This window comes from Malus sylvestris, chromosome 17 (genome assembly GCF_916048215.2).
Source record: "Malus sylvestris chromosome 17, drMalSylv7.2, whole genome shotgun sequence".
Lineage (NCBI taxonomy): Eukaryota > Viridiplantae > Streptophyta > Magnoliopsida > Rosales > Rosaceae > Malus > Malus sylvestris.
Genome location: NC_062276.1, coordinates 1,828,574 through 1,852,201, shown reverse-complemented (window position 1 = coordinate 1,852,201; position 23,628 = coordinate 1,828,574). Strand labels below are relative to the sequence as shown.

At 38.0% G+C, this 23,628-nt stretch overlaps 2 protein-coding genes across 3 annotated transcripts in view; one reads left to right on the top strand and one right to left on the bottom strand.

Annotated features, from left to right (window-relative positions):
* LOC126610501 (mitogen-activated protein kinase kinase 3-like) overlaps nt 1–23,628 on the top strand; it is a 165,945-nt gene that overhangs the window by 92,838 nt on the left and 49,479 nt on the right. The gene's annotated exons all lie outside the window — the stretch shown is intronic.
* Nucleotides 1–23,628, bottom strand: part of LOC126610481 (uncharacterized) — a 130,777-nt gene that overhangs the window by 75,508 nt on the left and 31,641 nt on the right. The window lies entirely within an intron of this gene.

The window sequence follows — 23,628 nt, the reverse complement described above, 5'->3', positions numbered from 1 at the left end:
GCTAGGCAGGGTGAACTAGGCGGAATTAAGTAAATTTATTATATTTCGTGTAAATAAATGTATGTTTATGCTTTAAAATGTATATATAATTTTATTATAAACTTTAAAATAGAATGACATATACATTATGAAGTATTGGAACATAATGAAAACCTAGGAAACAGACATATAATGTGTGTTTATTTCATTTAAGTATTTAACAAGTCTCTTACAATTTATTAAAAAAAATGCAAAATGAAAGTTATCTATTTTCTCTCTAAGTGAGTCGACACCTAGGTAGGTTTAGAAGGGCTAGGCGGGTGCCTAGGCAGTCTAAGCATCATTTCTTAATTTTCAAACGCCTAGACATTAATAGGGACAGTGATTAGCCGCCTAGCGATTTTAGAATGTTTTTAATACGAAGTTGTCCTTTATTTTAGAACATTGTTATTGGCATTCCAAAAATCTTATACAGTAAAATGTTTCGGCTTGAATGGAGGATCTATAGCATTTGTGCTGCTAAAGCTGTATCTAATATATACTATATAGTCAACGATAAACAAATAATTTGGTCTCCTTTTTTTATACGAAGTTTGTCACATGGTAACACATCAACTGTCCCCTTCTTATAGAATTGTCAAGCCTCGTTGTTGCAACCTAACTTTAGAAATACTTGGCAATATTAATCAAAGTAGTAAAAAAATAAACCTTGTCACGTGCAAAGAAAAAAAATATAACCATTTTTTTTAATAATAGCAAGTTGACATGTTATGATACTTGTTCACGGCCGAGTTTGGTAACGTGAACTTGTGACCCAAAAGATCCCAATTATAAACGGTCTGGAAGGGTAAAGATGTGGACAACCTACGGCATCCGTGAGTCATTTGAGGGTATTAGTGGGCCCTTATCTGCGTGCCACTGTGTGGACTCAGAAGACACAGGTGCTTGCGCGCGTCGTAGATAGAGAAGAGGCCGCCCTGAAGCGTAGGCTGAAGCCGCTACACAGCACAACCGAACACAGTTTCCTTCGGCCATTGTCGAATGACAGGGGCGGCGATCCAATCCTTCTGCCTTGTGAAAAAGCAGCCGAAAGATTTCTTTACCTCAGTTGAGAAAAACCCATTGAATTTAAAAAACAAAAAAATAATAATATATTATCATGTTTTTAATTGAGTAAATTACACATACCACAATTTTAGGATTTGGATCCGATCCAAACCTTAATGTCCGGAGCCTCCTCATCCATAAATCTGGGCCGCACAAATTAAATTCAACGGTCTCCAATAATTCATTTTCTTGGCCCACCACACATAAATCAACAATTCTGATTTGACTTGCACATTAATTTGCTCAAATTTATTGATGAGGAGGCTCCAAACACTAAGGTTCGGAACGGATCCAAATCCCAATTTTTATTCCAAAAGTAGAACCAATTGTGGTATTAAAAATATAATGAGAATAATATTTTTGTTTTTTATGCTATGTAGGCAACGGTAAGATGATTCCAAAAGTAGAAGCAATTGTGGTATTAAAAATATAATAAGAATAATATTTTTGTGTTTATGCTATGTAGTCAACGGTAAGATGATTTCAAAGGTAGGAACACCGATTCTTTTCGGATCTATTACGTGAAGATTTTAGGGATCTTCACATCTCAGCTATACATCGTGGATTATACGGTCAGAAATCATTTTACTTTTATTATTTTAAATTAAACATAAGTAGTACTTGGCGAAAATTGACCACACGATATACAATGAACAACTGAGATGTGGGGATCCCTATGATCCCCGAATCCGAAGGGATTCCGTGTGTCACAAGTAGAACCAATTGTGGTATGAAAAATATAATAAGAATAATATTTTTGTTTTAATCCTATATAGTCAACGATTAGATGATCATATTATGCTGATATACAATGACTTGACCTTGATTAAGAAGATGCTCATTCATATCCCAGTTGGCCCATGTGATTAATGAAGGTCCCAAATTTATTGGCCATGAATGATGTCGAAGTGCGTCAGGATCGAGTTTAGTCAATGCAAGAGTTTAGCTGATGCAATAATATGACATACGGATGTTCAAAGGATGTGGAGCGGTGACATGATTTCATCATTTTAATTTGTTTCTGTTTAATAATTTCTAGGATGTCGTAGAATTTGGTTTGATTTCTCTCTGTAGGAGAGTTTGCTAGTATGATTGTTCTCTATATGAGAGTGCATGGTTTGAATTTTTCGTTTGGTGTGCTACAACTTGGATCTATGTGTGAAGGTGGCGCTGTTTGATTTGTTAGGTCTACTTCTTTTGGTGTTCTGGGATTGTGACGGTGATTAAGTGATGCTATCGACCCATGAGCATCGTATTCCCTCCCAATTTATGGTTTGAGATTTTGTTCTTACACATGATCTCCCTGTACATGAAGTTTAACATTTTTTATATGTGTAATCGTGCGGTTCTCAATGAGCTCAGACGAGTGCTTGAAGGCTACTCATTGCTTTGCGATTAATGATGTTTTATTATAATACATTTTAGATCTAGTTTGCAAAGACCCTTTGGACTGAGTTCTTCATGATATGTATTTGTATGGCCTTTTATCAATAAATGAAATATCGTAATCTTCTTTTTCAAAAAAAAAAAAAAAAAACTTTTATTAGTATTAATATTCGATTATTTGTTTGCTTAATTGACGTTATTATTTAATCTGTTACTTTGGCATCTTTTAAGGGAAAACTAATAAAAATGGCTTGAAAACTTTGAGTTTTAAGGATAAGGACAAAATAAAGGGTAAAATGAATAGTACCATGATTGACTTTTTAGTGTAAAAAATGTAATTTTTCGTTAAAGTGAACAATACCGGGAACTTTTCGTTAAAGTTCCTTTGTTTTAATTGTTTTTAATTATTAGATTACTAATTAAAAATGAGGAATAAAACAAATTAGAAGTCGTGAAGACTTCTAGTGTGAAAACAAAGAAGAACCACTTTTTTCCTTAAATTGAGGATATATAACACTGGTGCAGTGCCGTTGCTAACATATAATATATATACATATACCTTATTATATATTGAGGAAAGTAAAGTTAATTAACACTATGTTTGGACTTTGGAAGAAGAAGGTTAAAATTACTAAGGAATTTTAAAATGACAGAAATTGAAATAACGAGATTTTATATTTGTGAATTTGTGAATTTTTTTGTTTGGTTAACCTAAAAGAACAATGAAATTCAATACGGAATTTGTTATTTTTAAACTCTCAATCATAGAAATTGGAAAATGACACCTATTTACATGGAATTTAAACTTGGGAATTGAAGGTTCCAAATTCTAAGTTTTTTTTCCACGCGGAAATTCTAAATTTCTCTGTTTATGAATCCAAACAAGGGAATTAGTGTATGTCAATTTATAAATTCCAACTTTTACCTAAATTCCAAGTTTATTTCCCTCATCTAAATATAGTGTAAGAGTTATTTAATGTGATGTAATTTTGATCTGATAACAATCACCCAAACTGATTTCTTTCTCTTCATATGGACGTGTAAAATAAAGAGCAACTTGTATGCACATTATTGTATGATCTTAATTGATCATTTTTTTAACAAGCGATATTATCTACACTAACAATAATGTAAAATAAATTTTTAAGTGTCTGATTTCTTTTCCTCTCAAAATCTCACTCAAACGTGCCCTTATAAGAAGTACAAAGCCCGGAGAATGCTTCAGTCAACAACTTTAGAAGGAGTTGACGGTATTAATCAAAGTAGACTAAACAACATAAACCTCGTCGTTTGCAAAGAAAAAGTATTAACAATTGTTTAAAATTAGCAATGCCTTGACATCTTATGATACTTTCATATTTTAATTGTCTTTCCCACAAAAATAAACAATGACTTGAGTCACTTGACCTTGATTAAGAAGATGCCCATTCAAATTACAGCTGGGCGAAGTCGCCTTCTTTCGGTGTTTTAGCAGGAAAAAAAAAAAATTACAGCTGGCCCATGTGATCAATGAAGGTGCACATTCAAAAAAAAAAAAAAAACAATGACTTGCCATTGATCAAGATATATATTTCTCAAGATACATAACCAAGCAATCATAAAAAATGACATCTTATGATACTTTCATATTTTAATTGTCTTTCCCACAAAAAAAAAAAAAACAATGACTTGAGTCAAAAAAAAAAAAAAAAACAATGACTTGCCATTGATCAAGATATATATTTCTCAAGATACATAACCAAGTAATCATAAAAAATGACATCTTATGATGCTTTCATATTTTAATTGTCTTTCCCACAAAAATAAACAATGACTTGAGTCACTTGACCTTGATTGACACACCCCGTCCCGAAGGAGGGCATGCTGGCCGTCACGTGAGAGTGACGTAACCATTTGCACAGTACGGAAGCTTTAAGATACAATTTATAAGTTGATACACCCGAAGGTGAGTCCTAATTTTGTCCAATCTGTCAGAACACCGTCGAATTCCTCGTAGTCACCACACCTTTGTGATTCCTGAACCTGGAGGGGCGCAAAACCAAAATTGAGTGGGTCAGTAAAACAAATCTTTTCAAATCCAACTTTTCTCAAAACGTTGTAACCCCTCTCCGTAAAACTTGTATACTTTCCCAGAAATGTAAAATATCAATATATATATATAATCTCAAAACTTCAAATCACTATCTCAACATTTTTCATTACAATTATGCCATGCCATGTCTAAATTCAACAGTATAATATGAATGCATCAACATAAATCAGGTGAAAGAAAATAATCAACCGGAGACCCTACAATGGTCCTGTACGGCTGAATGTAGAGCTCAAAATCTCATCTAACCGGAGTCACCAACTGTGACCTGTACGGCCATGCCGGAGTCACCTAGTATGACCTGTACGGCACTACACTGCACATAAGTCGGAATTACCTAATGTAATCTGTACGACTTAATGGTGTAATAATATGCTCTAGTGCTTTTCTCATCAATCATCTGTGCACATAATCTAAGGTCACCTACCAGTCGGAACCCCTCTAATGGTCTGTACGACTGGCATGTCGGAACCACCCCCGGTGGTCTGTACGACTAGCATCTACTTGGATCCAAGGTGAGCATGCGATGCGGTGAATAATAATAAGCACTAATACCAAGGTGCAGTTTATGAGCTCAACATATCTCAACATCATCATAACAGTAATAATACTCACCTGATACTCACCTGTGCGTCCACAGCACCATTTCATATATATGCATCATATCTCAATTCATACTTTTCATATAATTTCATGCATGACATCTCGATTCACATTTCAATATACTTTTCATATACTTCTATGCATGGCATCTCAATTCACATTTCAATATACTTTTCATATAATTTTATACATTGCATTTAAAGCATACTTTCATTAAATTTCAATTTCTGGGAAAACGTCAAGTATATATATATACGGAAAACAAAACTGCCCACTCACAGAATACATCGACGTGTCGTAGGTCCCTGAGCCTCCCTTAGTCATGCCCAACGTTCGTACAAGCCTCGCCTATACGAGAAATAACCGAATTAACGTTATTTAACGCATAACCTAATTCTTAGCTAATAACTCCTCATATATTGCTCAAATTGGGTATATGAATATACCACATTGATCTATTCGACGTCACGGACGTCGAAAAATTTTTAAAATAATTTTTTACTGTAGCACGCGCCCCCACGCGCCAAGGAAGGCACGGGTCCACGCGCGCCCACGCGCACCTTCTTCCTCGCGAGTTCGCCGGACTGGTTTTTCCGGTGGCCGGAAAACTGGGGAATTTTCAAATGCTTCGTTCTCCTTCGTTTCTCAACCATTTTCTTCGTATAATATATCAATTTAAAGCCCTCAACATGTAGAATCACAATATACTACTTTTAAGCTTCAAAAACAACTAAATCTCACCGGAAAAATCCAAGCAAAACCGGCCAAACTTAACCCTCGTGATCCCGACGTCCAAATCCTTCCAACGAAGCACTCCGAGCTTCCTTGGGACCTCACTAAGCTCACTATGAGCTTGGATTGTCCTAAAAATCAACCAATTCAAAGCTCATGAACAGTACACATTCATGGCAACTTTAGAAACTAGGGTTTTCGAAGTGAAACTTACCTTAAACTGGTACCTACGTGATCGTGGAGTCCTCAGGAGTGCAATGGTGGTTTTAAATCCGGCGTTGGTATTAGTTTTAGGTGGTTTTGATGGTTGCCCGTGTGTTCGAGAGGGTGAGAGAGAGAGTGAGGTCTGAGGAAGAGAGAGAGAGTATGAAGGACAGTATACGGGAAATGGGGAGGGAAATAAGGAATGGGGATCCCACGTGGTCCTTTTCCAATCCCCAACTCCAAACCACAAAATTTTAACCTAAAAATCTAAGTTCCATCCTTATTAAATTCCATTTTATTTTCAAAACTTAGGAACCTAGATAATTATCAACTTGAGCTTCACATACTTAGTATTTCTTAAGGGCAATTTCGTCCATTCACAGCCACGAATGTAATATTTTGGAACGGGCTGTGACAATCTCCCCTCCTTATAGAATTTCGTCCCCGAAATTCCAGCAACCAACTAAATCAACCATACTCCAACAATAGCTTCGGGTAAATCTCTCTCATCCGATTCTCTTTCTCCCACATAATTTTCTACTGAATAATTTCCTTCACAAAGCTTTTACCACTTATTCTGTCTTAATTCTCAGGACCTTCTTTTTCCAATCCAAAGTCGTCCTTGGTTCCTTATCAAGTCGAATCCAATTTAATTCTCAATAGTTGCACTAGAATCTCATGTGACGACTCTGCCACCTAGCGACAACGCATCGAACACAAAATACATTAAGTACATTAGCCAACTCTGAAGACATCACCACTTGTATGCAACTTTATTGATTCCTTTAGTGATCAAAAATGGTCTGATGTGTCTAAATCTTATCTTGTCTCCTTTCCAATTCTCTCCATTTCTGTTCGTGGTGAAATTTCCAAAAATATCAAACCATTTACCTTACACACTCGATTAGTGGCATATCCATCTGTTAGTCTCTTTTGCCATTCCTGGCTACCTTCAGGTTAACTTAATCACCTGAATACTTTGAGGAGACTCATCCATAGTCTCAGGGTCTACTAAAACTCTTTCTTGATCGAATCTTTCTCTACCCAGAAACATTCCATTCACAAGTAAAAAAAAAACGGACTCACATGACACATTTCATGGTCCTTATGGCGTTACTTCGGAAACTGCACAACCAACATACTTAAGAAACTCAGCAGTTCCGTAAACCAATTCTCTTTTCCATAAAACAAATAAGTACCGTTGCCCTGTCTGGAAAAAAAATTATTACTCAGCACTGGAGTAATTGTACTAACTTGGTACATTGACCAACCATCACCTCAAATTCGATCATAACCATCTTATGTACAAGATAGCTTGTACACATAATCCAAAGTAATATCTTTCCATTTCCACTGCGAAACAGAAAATAGTTATCTCAATCCAAAGGTTTATCTCTTTCTGCCTCAATCTGCTGACCAAATAAAACTGTCGAATGGTATGATAAATCTTATTACTTTTGGAATATTGCAGAAGTTAAACAATGTACTTCGTCCAAAATTGCTTACTTTAAATCCTTAGCATTAGGCACATACTTTTTGTTTTCTTGTATCCACATACCATTTGATTCACGAATCATGTACTCATTCTTTTTCCCTTCTTTCTCTGCCTTGGTTAATTCTTAAATTTCCTCGTCAAACATTTAAGTTTCGAGTACGACCTTACCAAACAGGCCTAACTTGAAATTTAACAAGTATAACTTCTTCTCGATCTTTCATTCTTAACTTTTCTTCCGTTGGTTTTCAATCCACAAGATGATACTCTTGGCAAACGTGCCAGACATTAATCTTACTGCAATCTTTTCACCAAGTGTATCAGCTAGAACAATTTTACGATCACCCTGGTCGTACAATCATATACATTAAACAATTCAATTTACCTTCGCTACCTCAGATTAGAATCCCTCTGAGTAATGGATATTGGAGACTCTTTTGATTCGTAAAATCTTGCATTCTCACTAAAATATAATGTCTCCATAACTTCACAGCAAGGATGGTAATCGTAATTTCCAAATCATAAGTAGGGTAATTCATCTCATGAGGTTCCATTTGTCGTGAAACATATACAATCACCCTAACATTTGCATCAACATGCCTCCAATACCATTCAAGAAACATCACTAAAAATTTATGATTACCACTATTCTCTGGGAATACCAAAATACGTGCATGAGTGAGGAAATACTTCAGTTGTTGAATCCTTTGCTCACAATTTCCTTCCCACTCATACATAACCTCTTTTCTCAACAGTCTCGTCAATGACAAAGCAATGACTGAAAAATCTTTCACAACCATCCAAGATAGCCTGGTAAGCTAAGAAATTCCGAATCTCAATTACGGCTCGTGGTTGTTCCAATTCCTCAATTTCTGCTATCTTTTAAGGATTCACTTGAATACCTTAAGAATATATAACAAATCTCAAAATGCCACCTGATTCATCTAACTTTAGCATTTGCTACTTAGCATACAACCAACGTTCTCTCAATCTTTGCTTCACCGACTTAATACGTTTACATGCTCTGCTCTGGCTCAGAATATGCCAGAATATCTTCAATGAAAATGATATCAATCTATCAAGGCATTCCTGGAATACTTCATCCATCAACTCATAAAATAGCATGAGTTTTCTTATAGCATCACCAAAGCTCATAAAAGATCATAACAAATCCAGAAAAACAATCTTAGGAACAACGTTACTCATAATTTTCAATTGGTAGTAACCAGATCTCAATTCAATCTTCGCAATTACTTCTGAGCTGGTTAAATAAACATCAGTACATCACCATGGATAACGGTTCTCAATCGTTACCCGACTCCATTGTCTATAATCAATGAACAGTCTCAAGATCCATTTTCTTCCTCACCAACGAACTGGGGCTCCCCCAAAGCGTTGTACTAGGTTGAATAAAACTTTTATCAACCAATTCTTTCAACTGAATTTCCAATTCCCTTAACTCATCATGAATCAATCCCCAATATAAATTTATACCTGGCAACAAATCAATAATGAACCTCATATCTCTGCCTGAAGACAATCCAGGTATACTTTCAGGGAAGACATCAAGAAAAGTCTAACCCCTTTTTGACATTATTCACACTACTCCAAACAACATTATTTAGCACCACATGAGCTAAGTATTTTTGACAACCTTTCGAAAACAATCTCTTTGCTCTCACAGCATAAATAACGGCCTGACTCAATCCACTTTGCATACTTACAAAAGAAATCTCTGGTCATCCAGATTGATAGAAAGTACTGGTTTCCCGTAACATTCCGTCTTGTCACAATTATAACCAACCAATCTAATGGAATAAAATTAATTGACCCAATACATACTTTATTATTACTGAACATTCTAAATAAGTACAACACTAACATAAAATAACCTACCGGTTTGCTTGCTTAACGAATCCACGAATAAGTTATTAATATTACGGTCTGCAGCCCGCAATACTGATAAATCATCGTTGTCTCGATAAGTAGGCAACCACTCTCAAAGATATAACATTACTATTTTGTCACTCAATGCAAAATACATACACTCGTCTCAACTACATTTATTTACTACTCTCTAGGTAATAACATACATAATAAGAAATATATCAGCCGAAGTCAACTAGAATGACCAATACGGCTGATTCAACTCTTATCTCAATAATACGTCGGCCGGATCCACTCCGCGTGGTTGGTACGGCCGAGCCTATAACTCACCAATTTCTCATGCGTCAGCCAGATCCACCTCTCGTGGCCTGTACGGCTGAACATATAACTCATCAAATCTCTCTGTACTCACGGTCAATCCGACCAAACTACTAAGTCCATAACTCTGCTGAATCGACACTATGATATCATGGAAAACTGTTGGGTACAACTGATTCTAGGGACGATTCACAATTCTGTATCCCCTCTGTTCACATAAACACATTCATTAATTTCACACTTCCCAAAGTGTTAATTTTGTACCTGCTGCACAAGGTACATTTCCTTTACTCGAGACACCTTGTCTCAAATATCTGGGATTACCAGTATATCCATCACTTTTACTCTGACCAGCGACATTAAAACCTCAGCTGGAAGAATTAACTCTAGCTTCACTTCTTTCGAAGCTCTGAATCTTTCTATATCCTTGATATGACGAATCATTAACTTTATCGTCTTCATTTGATTCCCATTCATTTCTTATTCTTCTTTATTCTCGTTGCTCATGTTCTCAGAGTCCTCAAGACTCAACAACATCTCGTATATTCCTGGTAAGAAGTACAATGGATAGTGGTCACCCAAAATACCACTTCCCTTTTGCCACCCAGCTTAAAACAACATAACACCTCCACCAATTTAACAGTAATATCTGGATGGAAACGAGGCAAGTCTGAAAACTTTCTATAATATTCATTTATCGTCAACTTCCTTGATTCACATTTGCAAACTCTTGTTTACTACCATCGATAAATGCCGGAGGGATAAACTTTTCCTTAAACAAGTCCTTAAACAATTCTCAATCGACTGTTCCTCCGGTGACAACAAATCATACTCCTGTTTCCACCAGGATACAAATTCATAACCAAAACCAGGTAGTCATCTCGACCCCCTGTCAGAAGGAAATTTCCTTTGACTTGCATAATCTGAAACATCTTTTCCAAATGGTTAAACCGTTACTTCGCTCTCTCAGGTTCATCATTTCATAAGGTGATTCAAGTTCAACTCATAACCCGTCTTAAAATGTCCATTTTGATAATATACTGAATCACCATAATAATAGTTTCCCCTAAACCGCTATATTAGGGAGACTAAATTCCTCTAACTAAGTGGCTTGCTACGAGGCGGTGTAGTTCTGACAGAATTCACTAGAACTTCTCAAAATGTCCTAGATTGCAACCATGCTCTGATACCAACTGACACACCCCGTCCCGAAGGAGGGCATGCTGGCCGTCACGTGAGAGTGACGTAACCATTTGCACAGTACGGAAGCTTTAAGATACAATTTATAAGTTGATACATCCGAAGGTGAGTCCTAATTTTGTCCAATCTGTCAGAACACCGTCGAATTCCTCGTAGTCACCACACCTTTGTGATTCCTGAACCTGGAGGGGCGCAAAACCAAAATTGAGTGGGTCAGTAAAACAAATCTTTTCAAATCCAACTTTTCTCAAAACGTTGTAACCCCTCTCCGTAAAACTTGTATACTTTCCCAGAAATGTAAAATATCAATATATATATATAATCTCAAAACTTCAAATCACTATCTCAACATTTTTCATTACAATTATGCCATGCCATGTCTAAATTCAACAGTATAATATGAATGCATCAACATAAATCAGGTGAAAGAAAATAATCAACCGGAGACCCTACAATGGTCCTGTACGGCTGAATGTAGAGCTCAAAATCTCATCTAACCGGAGTCACCAACTGTGACCTGTACGGCCATGCCGGAGTCACCTAGTATGACCTGTACGGCACTACACTGCACATAAGTCGGAATTACCTAATGTAATCTGTACGACTTAATGGTGTAATAATATGCTCTAGTGCTTTTCTCATCAATCATCTGTGCACATAATCTAAGGTCACCTACCAGTCGGAACCCCTCTAATGGTCTGTACGACTGGCATGTCGGAACCACCCCCGGTGGTCTGTACGACTAGCATCTACTTGGATCCAAGGTGAGCATGCGATGCGGTGAATAATAATAAGCACTAATACCAAGGTGCAGTTTATGAGCTCAACATATCTCAACATCATCATAACAGTAATAATACTCACCTGATACTCACCTGTGCGTCCACAGCACCATTTCATATATATGCATCATATCTCAATTCATACTTTTCATATAATTTCATGCATGACATCTCGATTCACATTTCAATATACTTTTCATATACTTCTATGCATGGCATCTCAATTCACATTTCAATATACTTTTCATATAATTTTATACATTGCATTTAAAGCATACTTTCATTAAATTTCAATTTCTGGGAAAACGTCAAGTATATATATATACGGAAAACAAAACTGCCCACTCACAGAATACATCGACGTGTCGTAGGTCCCTGAGCCTCCCTTAGTCATGCCCAACGTTCGTACAAGCCTCGCCTATACGAGAAATAACCGAATTAACGTTATTTAACGCATAACCTAATTCTTAGCTAATAACTCCTCATATATTGCTCAAATTGGGTATATGAATATACCACATTGATCTATTCGACGTCACGGACGTCGAAAAATTTTTAAAATAATTTTTTACTGTAGCACGCGCCCCCACGCGCCAAGGAAGGCACGGGTCCACGCGCGCCCACGCGCACCTTCTTCCTCGCGAGTTCGCCGGACTGGTTTTTCCGGTGGCCGGAAAACTGGGGAATTTTCAAATGCTTCGTTCTCCTTCGTTTCTCAACCATTTTCTTCGTATAATATATCAATTTAAAGCCCTCAACATGTAGAATCACAATATACTACTTTTAAGCTTCAAAAACAACTAAATCTCACCGGAAAAATCCAAGCAAAACCGGCCAAACTTAACCCTCGTGATCCCGACGTCCAAATCCTTCCAACGAAGCACTCCGAGCTTCCTTGGGACCTCACTAAGCTCACTATGAGCTTGGATTGTCCTAAAAATCAACCAATTCAAAGCTCATGAACAGTACACATTCACGGCAACTTTAGAAACTAGGGTTTTCGAAGTGAAACTTACCTTAAACTGGTACCTACGTGATCGTGGAGTCCTCAGGAGTGCAATGGTGGTTTTAAATCCGGCGTTGGTATTAGTTTTAGGTGGTTTTGATGGTTGCCCGTGTGTTCGAGAGGGTGAGAGAGAGAGTGAGGTCTGAGGAAGAGAGAGAGAGTATGAAGGACAGTATACGGGAAATGGGGAGGGAAATAAGGAATGGGGATCCCACGTGGTCCTTTTCCAATCCCCAACTCCAAACCACAAAATTTTAACCTAAAAATCTAAGTTCCATCCTTATTAAATTCCATTTTATTTTCAAAACTTAGGAACCTAGATAATTATCAACTTGAGCTTCACATACTTAGTATTTCTTAAGGGCAATTTCGTCCATTCACAGCCACGAATGTAATATTTTGGAACGGGCTGTGACATTGATTAAGAAGATGCCCGTGCACATTAAAAAAAAAAAAAAGCAATGACTTGCCATTGATCAAGATATATATTTCTCAAGATACATAACCATGCAATCATAAAAAATGACAGTAAACAACATCAAGAGAATTGTTGGAAAATAATTTTTGCCTTCGATTTGGAAAACCATGTTCGAATTTGATTTGAGAAACCATCCATTTTAGCATTGTAGAAATTTGTTAGTACAAATTATATTTCTTTATCTAACTTGATTAAGTTTGCTTTGTATACAATAAATTAGGATTTTTTTTTTTTTATCAATGTCACATGAATTTATATACCCTTTTCAACTTGTGATATGAACTAAAATTTTAAGTAATTTGTTATATCAACTTTATGAAATTATTAATTTGTCATCTCATCTCAACTCCGTTAAATTTTTCATTCAAAATAAGTCAAGAATTATGTTCAGGGTAATTTTTGGCATTTCAACTAGGGGTGGGTTCGGTTTAAATCGGTTCGGTTCAAATTTTTTTCGGTTCGGTTTTTTTTTCGGTTTGGTTTCGGTTTTTTATCAAAAAATGAAAAAAAATTTGAAATCTTAAATTTTAACATATCCAACACAATCATAACATAAATATTCCAACTAGACTTAAAGATAATGAAAATAAACATTTAAAGTTCAACTAAAATTATAACATAAAGGTTTTTTTTTAAATATTTTGGGTTTAAAGTTTAACTGTAAATAGATTTCTTTTTAGACGATGATGATGGAGTACGACCTTATTCATTCCTCTCTCTCTCTCTCTCTCTCTCTCTCTCTCTCTCTCTCTCTCTCTCTCTCTCTCTCTCTCTATATATATATATATATATATATACATGTATTCTTCACTAGCAATAAGATAAACATTCTATAATATACTATTTATTTTGATTATTGTCTAGGTAACAATTTTTGATATTTTCTTTTTCTTTATGGTCCGAATTTTTTTTATCCATATATGTGCTTACATAATATAATTTCTACATTCTGTGTTCAGCTTCTACCACCAGTGTAACATCCCACATCGCCCAGGAGAGTGATCCTTAAATGTATATTCTCATCCCTACCTAGCACGAGGCCTTTTGGGAGCTCACTGGCTTCGGGTTCCGTAGGAACTCCGAAGTTAAGCGAGAAGGAGGCCAGAGCACTCCCAGGATGGGTGACCCATTGGGAAGTTGCTTGTGAGTTCCTACAAACAAAACAGTGAGGGCGTGGTCGGGGCCCAAAGCGGACAATATCGTGCTACGGTGGTGGAACGGGCCCAGGAAGTGATCCGCCCCGGGCCGGGATGTGACAAATGGTATCAGAGCCAATCCCTGGCGGGAAGTGTGCCGACCAGGACGTCGGGCCCCTAGGGTGCGTTTGGTACGTGGGATGGGATGGAACAGAGTGGGACGGAACCGTTCCGTCCCACGTTTGGTGCCTTAAAATTGTGTGGAACGCGCGTCCCACAGAACGAAAAAGGGTCAGATTTTGGTTCCCCCTCCCCCCCTGGAACAGGTTTTTCCATCCCGTGGGACACAATTTTTTTTTTTTTGGACAACAATACCCCTTTTATTTTTTATTAATTACATTGTCTACCTTCCTTCTCTCCCGTAACCTCCCTCTGTTCTACCACAAACCCAGTAACCTAATCCCTTCTTTCCCGTAACCTCCCTCTTCATCCACCACAAACCCAGTAACCCAATCCCAGCAAACCCATACGACGACGACGACGTCACCACCGTCACCAGCAAACCCCTATTCTTCTCCGGCGTCGTCACCACCGTCACCAGCAAACCCTCTTCTTCTCCGGCGCCGTCACCATGGAGCCGTCACCAGCAACCCCTCTTCTTCTCCGGCGCCGTCACCATAGCCAGGCCGACGACGACGACGACGTTGCACGGAGGATGATGACGACGCTGCAGGGAAGACGCTGCGGGCCGACGACGACGACGACGCTGCACGGAGGATGATGACGACGCTGCAGGGAAGACGATGACGACGCTGCAGAAATTGATTGAAATGAATTTTGGGATTTTTCTGTGTTTGATTTTGGGATTTTTCTGTGTTTGATTTTGGGATTTTTCTGTTTTTTTTCTTCTTGTAATTGTTTGCTGGTGACGAGATCTGAAATTGATTGAAGGGTTTGCTGGTGACGAGATCTGAAACTGGATTGGTTGCCGAGAAAACGAAGGAAAACGAAAACTGGGGTCTGATTGTTTGAGTTCATACTCGCACTCAGCAATTGTACAAACAAGGCTAAGTTAGTCATTTAACACGAAATCCAAACCGTTCCGTCCTACGCGTACCAAACATAACACGAACCTCCGTTTCGTTCCGTCCCGTCCCGTTCCGTCCCGTCCCGTCCCGTCCCGTTCCGTTCCGTCTGCGTACCAAACGCACCCCTAAGGGGGGTGGATTGTAACATCCCACATCGCCCAGGGGAGTGATCCTTAAATGTATATTCTCATCCTTACCTAGTAAGAGGCCTTTTGGGAGCTCACTGGCTTCGGGTTCCGTAGGAACTCCGAAGTTAAGTGATAAGGAGGCCAGAGCACTCCCAGGATGGGTGACCCATTGGGAAGTTGCTTGTGAGTTCCTACAAACAAAACCGTGAGGGCGTGGTCGGGGCCCAAAGCGGACAATATCGTGCTACGGTGGTGGAACGGGCCTGGGAAGTGATCCGCCCCGGGCTGGGATGTGACAACCAGCAAATTTTGAAGAGGTGTTTATCAATATTTTTGAATATATTGATATACTTTTCAAAATTGTTAGGCCACATAAGCTACTATACTTGGCCATAGGTGAGAAAGTTTGAATTTTGTTTTTGATCTTGTAGTGTTTAATAAACTCATGAGACTTTTATACGCTGTTTGCTTTCCTTAATCAACTGCAGTGCAGTTGAGATATGTGTTCTTATATATGTTGCACTTAATGATATAAACTAGAAATATTGCATGTAATGGTATAAGTTCTAATTTTTGTTGTAGATGGTGAAGTTGAGAAGACAATTTGAATTGGAAAGCAAACAAGTCCTACCAAAGTAGCAGTCCGAAGTATCATATTCTAATATAATAAAATCAAATAATTAAATAAATAAAATTAAAAAAATATTAATTTAATTATTTCGGTTCGGTTCGGTTTCTAGACCACCAAAACCGAACTGAAACAAAAGAGTTCGGTTCGGTTTTGTTTTTTTCAATTCGGTTCGGTTTTTTCGGTTTCGGTTCGGTTCGGTTTTCGGTTTTTTTCGGTTTTCGATTTTTTGAACCCACCCCTAATTTCAACACCTCATTACTCCCTCATTACTCATTTGAGTTCATGATTAATTTCTTAAAACTATGGATTCTAAATTCTATATGTATTCTAATTTTTATTGAAATCATTTTACAAATGATCCAATTCGTAATTAAAATTTAGTTTAACATGGAATCAGAAATTACATTTCAACTTACACGCCTATGAGAAAATTAATTGTTGTCGTTGAGCCAAAAATAATATAGATAATTTTGGGGCTAAAATGGGGACTTTTTCTGCAAGTGACAAGAATGCCCTCATTAACTTAGCAAGGGTAACATTTCTCCCTCTTGCAGTACAACCACTATTAAGACCTAAGCTAGTGTCTACGACTTCTCTAGACTCCTCTGTTCATGGTAAGAAGTGAAGGAATTATTTTGTGAAAACATGTTCATTTGAGCAACATCATATAGCATGCAATTAACAATTAAAGGCGGAATCATGCTTACATGCACTCAAATACAAAACATTAACCAAGAAATTCAAAGCCTAGTAGATTGGTGAACCAATAATCAACTCAAAACATAAGTGAGTTGAAATTAATACCTTTGTAGATTCCTCTTTGCATAAGCAAAGGCTAATCACCCAAAGAGATAGGGGCCTTCATTCCTTGCTTCTTAGATCCATGGATTTGGATGGAAGAATAGGTTCTCCAAGTTCCCAAAATTGAGAACCTCTAATTCTCGACACCAAGGTTCGATTGTAGAAGAAATGAGTGACCTTGGAGTAGTAGGATTGCTAGATGTACCCTCCAAGGTGTTGGCCTCTTTAGAGAGAAATGGAGAGACAATTCTCACCAATTTTTCCCCAAAATTAACCCTTTTAACACTTAATGAATATTTGGCTATAAAGTCATTTATATAGTCACTTCTTTAAGTGACCTAAATAACCAAAACCCTAATTCATCACCATATGGCCGGCCACCTAAGGAATTTTGGGCTTTTGGGCTTTAATGAATCTTTATTCATTAAATTGTCATACAACTTAAGTTAATGGGCTTGACGTTCGAAGCCCATTGGGCCTTAAGGTCCAAAACTATCCCGAAGTCTTTAACGAACTTATTCGTTTGATTAATTAACATATTAATTAATCCTTGCCATAAATAAATGATTAAACCATTTAATCATTCTTACTCATCTCCGTTTAATCTTCAATCTCTACCTTTTATGGTGTGCGATCCATTAGGTTCCTTTTAGCGAGGTAGTGGGCGATTAAAACCATTTTACATCGATTGTGAATTGAAACTATTTTCAATTCTCCCTTTAGTGATTATACACGTTTAGGGCTTCCACAAACCATGAGTGACACCTAGCAGCATATCATGGTTACCCAAGCTAATCAGAAGAGGTTAGAGAACCTATTCAGTTCGAGATTACAAATGCAATACGGTCTTTCTCTAATCTAATACTCTTGACCACATTGTTTGGTTTGATAGTTTATTTTCTCATGTCTACTATCCAATGTGTGTCTTGTGCTTATATGATTACCTTGAATGTGATTCGGAACGCATTCCCTAATCTCATTCATACTCTGGCCAGAGATTCAAATCATATCAGAGAGTATTCTCCCTCAAACGGTTTGAAGGTTAGAGATCCCTTGTTGCGCATTCACTTGTCTCCATTGCTAAGTCACTTGACCCCAACGATGCCGTGGACACCCTCCTGATGGAGTGACTTTGACATAATCAAAGATCAAGGTCTTAAACACAAGACAACTATGATGCCTCAGGTCAAAGGACTAATTTGCATTATCCCAACCATGAGTTCTCATGTGACATGGAATATGAGAACCCTTCGTTGATCGCGTTCAGTGAACTCATTCTCTATTGAGCACCTACCGTACTTGTCTTGATGTCACACACACCAATGACTCGAGACTAATCACTCTCCCTGAGAGAAGACATAGTACGTACTGATCTTAACGGACTGTCAACGCCCAATTGGCAATCCTATGATCAGGAACATTTAGGATGTGTCTACGAAAGAATGGTCTCATGAATCTAACTTCATTAGATTACATTCTCCCAATCACATATTCCTTGGACTTTATCGTTTAAGCATATAACATTTATATGAGACGGCTCAAACAATAATCTATGCCCTTTATATGTTAAACTAGATTAGTTTAACATGTGAAATGTCCGTAAAGTATCATCACATGATTGGCTTTAGGGCACATTTCCAACAAGAAGAAAAGTGAAAAAAATTAATAATAAGATTAATAATTAAGGGAGCTGTTATTAGCACTTCCAAAATCTCAATCCACACTCCTTCTATATTTTTAACTTGTCTATTTTAATTCTTTTAATGTGATTTCCGATTTTGCCCTTATATTGTTTTTAATGTGCACAAAATTTTGAAAACCTCATTAAGTATAATTTTGATTTTTTTTTTGTCGAATAATTTTGAGGACTTAAATAAATTGGTGGGAATGCTTAGATTTTGAGCATGTTTTTTTTTGGCTTTTTATATTAGCACCCCACAAAATATTGAATGCACCCCACATTAAAATTTAATATTAAATGACTTATTCACCTCACTATGCAATAACAATTTTGACCTTATTAGGTTTTTTTTTTTTTAAATTTCTAAATACACCACAAATCTCTTTTAGCGTATTATTTATCTTCTCAACTATCAAAACCCTCTCATTCTCCATTGTTGAACAAGAACCTAACCAATGAAACTACAAACATGTTGATTGAGAAAAATTGTTTTTGACGAATGGAACACGAAATCAATGTTTCGGAAGCTTCATATGAGGTAAGACTTCATATTTTTCATTGTTTTAGTGATTTTGATGACATCGATAATTATTTATCTTGCTTTTGTTGCGTTATTTAAACTTCTATATTCGTATTCATCTTTTAGGGTTCATATTAATCTTGCGTACCCAATAACATGAATCATATTAGTGCTAGAGTCATATACTATTACAAAGTAGGTAACTCGCTCGGCCTCAAATAACGAGTTCAAAGCGTAATTGTTAGGTGATATGGAAGTGAAAAGAAACCTAAAGGCTTGGAGGAAGTGGGGTGTATAGAAAATTAAAAATGAGTGATATAAGATTTGAGAAATGTGTGGTGTATGTATAAAATATAAGATGTATATTGAAAATAGGGGTGTGGGGGTATTATGGGAAAGTATGTGGGGTGTATTAAGATAATTTTTAAGTGAAAAAACAAACGTGTGATGTATTAAATATGTGGGGTTTATTCAACAATTTGCGGGGTGTTAATATAATAAGCTTTTTCTTTTCTTGAAAGCCTCACTAATCTTTCATTTGAAATTGATTTTGCTTACGAAAAAAAATTGGAGGAATTTCTGGTAGATTTATTTATTTTTTCCAGATATGCTCCAGTAGTGAAAAAAATTGATACAAAATAAACCAGAAACAATGATCCCAAATTTGAATTTCTACACAAAAGAACCGTGAGGTCAATACAATAATATAACCCAAACAGATCCATGAAAAAAATCAAAGGGAAACAAAATATGATAAAATATAATTTGAATTTCAAATCGCATAATAAATAATAGTCAATGTAAGTTAAATCCAAAGCAGCAGCCAGCAACCCAAGGGAAAAAAAAAACTCCAAAACTTAATTTACAGGGAAAACAATGAAAAATGAAAAACGAGTGGGAAGCTGTACGTAGGCTCATTGTTTCTGGTAGATTTGATACAGAAACGAAAATCTCAGTTTACTACCCTAAAGTTTCTTGGTTTTCAACATTTGGTACATGAAATTTTTTTCATCCTAATTTGGTACCTAAATTCACAATTATGGGACATTTTCATACATCTGTTAAGTTTTCCATTAGAACATCCGTTAATTGATGACGTGGCACCCACGTGGATAGTGATTGGACACCACATGTTATTATGGGCCCACATAAATATTTAAAAATTCAAAATTAAAAAAATTAAAAAACAATTTATCCCTTCTTCTAACCCTAGCTATTAGTCCCCAAAACAATTTTTTTTTCTTTTTTCTGGGCTGTTCATCACCCCCACAACCCTCATTCCCTTCTCTCCTATCTCTCATATGCACGCACCCTCCCTGTGCACCCACCTCTCCTACCTCACCTCACCCCCGCGTTAATCTTTCACTCATTTTTTTGTCTCACTGTAGACATCGAAATTTCGATAAAATAAATGTCGATCAATTGTATTAAAATTACAACCTCCATTTATTTCACCTACATCATACATTCATTTCCACATACATCATACACTCACCTCACCTACAATATCCACTCAATTCACCTACAACAATCCACCCAGTCCACCTACAACATCCACCAAAACAAAAGGATGGTGGTAATCCATTCTCAAAGCCTATAAATAGGCCTCCCCATCAAAGGATCTAGAAAGAAAATTTACATAGACTTTCTCTATTCTCAAGCAAATCTCGAAGAATCAAGAAAGCCCTCTTCGTTCTTAGTGAAATCCTCCTTCAAGATCAAGCCCTAATGGCCCTTGAAGAATTTCCACCAATTCAAGATCAAGCCCCGACGGCCCCTTGAAGAAAGTCTTCATCATTCATCAACCGTTCATCCAGGATCAAGCCCCAACGGCCCTTGGATCAACAACACAATCCACAAATTTACACATTCCGAAGATTGAATCAAAGGCTAAATTTGTAGAAGAGATTGTAACCTCTAAATCATTAATACAAATATTATTTGGTACACGTGTTCTTGTCTCGTTTGTTTTTCAGGAATTTCCGTGTTTACAAATTTGGCACGCCTGGTGGGATTGTCTCTGCCTCTCATCTCTATCTTCATAATCGGTAAAAAGCAAAAATGGCATCAAGGAAGGCTCAAGCTGTTCTCGCAACCAATGCAAGGAACAAGAGTGTCATTGTCGCAGGTGGTGTCACTTCAGGCATCATAACTCGAAGCAAGGCAATGGCTCTTTCTGCCACCTCTTCCACCCCTGCATCAGCTCCGCTGAAGGCACAAGAGCACCAGAGGCACAAGCCCATGATCACCCTGGCCTCGCTAAGGGCGCCAAGAGAGGAAAGCCCGAGGAAGTACTCAGAGCCTTTACTTTCCGATGTTGACTCAAGCATCAGCATAGCCATGCAAGTCATGACTACCGGAGTAACTTCAATTGAGGAACAACTGGCTCAAATGAACGAAGCGATCGTAAAACTCACACGGACTGTGAAGGAGAAAGACTTGCAAATTGCCGCACTCGTCAACCAACTAGATGCGAAGCCCGACGTGAAAGTTGAGCCAGGGGATAATCCAGTAAAGAAGGAAAACGGCGAGGATGAGGAGCCTCCTGCGAAGAAAGTCGAAGAGAAGCTAAAGCCAGACCAGGCAATGCCATTCATGAGATCTCTCTCTATCCAGCAGCTGCAGGAAATGATTGCCATCACCATCAAGGCGCAGTACGAAGGAAGCTCACATGACTCTGTACTATACTCAAAACCCTACTCCAAGAAAATTGACGCTTTGAAGATGCCGAAGGGTTATCAGCCACTAAAGTTCATGCATTTCAATGGAAAGGGAAACCCGAAGCAACATGTCGCCCATTTCATTGAAACCTGCAACAATGCTAGAACAGAAGGAGACTACTTCGTCAAGCAGTTCGTGCGCTCGCTGAAAGGCAACGCCTTTGACTGGTATACCGACCTCGAGCCCGAATCTGTCAACAGTTGGGATCAACTAGAGAGAGAATTCCTCAACCGCTTCTACAGCACCCGCCGCACTGTATGCATGCTGGAGCTGACTAGTACGAAACAGTGGAATGATGAACCTGTCGTCGACTACATCAATAGATGGCGTTCGTTAAGTCTGGATTGCAAAGATCGGCTTTCTGAAACCTCCGCCATTGAGATGTGCATTCAAGGCATGCACTAGGGGTTACATTACATCCTTCAAGGCATAAAACCAAGAACGTTCGAGGAGCTGGCAACTCGTTCCCACAACATGAAGCTAAGTATTGCCAATCACGAGAAGAAAGAACCGATCACCGACTTCAAGAAGGATAAAGTGTTCTTTCCAAATGTAGACAAAACTGGGAAGAAGCCCCCCAATGAAGTGTTCACCGTCAACATTGCGCCCATCAAGACCTCCTCTGTGCCTATCAATATCTCATCTAAAACCAAAGCAAATGAGATAAAGAGAGGTGAGCCTCCTCGCATCCAAGACAGGTACAAAAGCACCTTGAGGGAATTGGAGCAGAATGTGTACCCTTTTCCTAACTCAGACATGGATGCAATGTTAGACGACTTGCTGGAAAAGAAGGTAATCGAGCTACCCGAATGCAAGCAGCCTGAAGAGATGAATCACGTAAACGATCATAAATACTGCAAGTACCATCGAATCGTGAGCCATCATGTTGGTAAGTGCTTCGTCCTTAAAGAGCTCATCATGAAGCTAGCACAACAAGGGCGAATCGAGCTCGACTTCGAAGACACGGCCGCAACACACACTACTACAATTGCATTTGGATATTTCGATCTCGTGCCTCTCTAGGCGACACCTGACCATTCCTATCAATGCTCAAGTTGCACGATACCTTCTGCACAACCATCACCGGGGGTAAACGACAGGATGCACTTACCGATGATGATGAATGGTGGACGTTGGTGACCTATAAGAAGATGAGGAAGCCAAAAACGCAAGCTATAAGGCCAAAGGGGGAGCAAGGGAGAAAGCATCGTCGCCGTAACAGTAGGAAGCCTAAAAGAAACGAAAAAGCTGCTAAGCCACCGTATGCTGGGGAACTTATGGAGCAAGAGCCACGCATTTCTGTCTCATTGCACGAGAACTTCCCGAAGGACTTTTTCCAGCAGTGCACTTCTGTCGCATGTCACATGGTTGAAGTAGAGATGGAAGAGCCCTAAAAAGGCAAATCTATCGCCACTGAGGGAGAAAAAACTCTCACGTTCGAAGAAGGTCTACCAACACACTTTAGCATCGAGGAAGCACTACGATTGCCAAAGAAGATGCGAAGAGCACTGGTAGAGGTATTGGCAAGTCCCGACGACCACGAAGTGCAAGAAAGCAAGAACGAAGGCTTGAAGCTTCGGCCACATGAATGTGCCACATGTTGTGCCGCCGATGACACAATCCACTTCACCGATGAAGACTTGCTGTTAGGATCTAAGC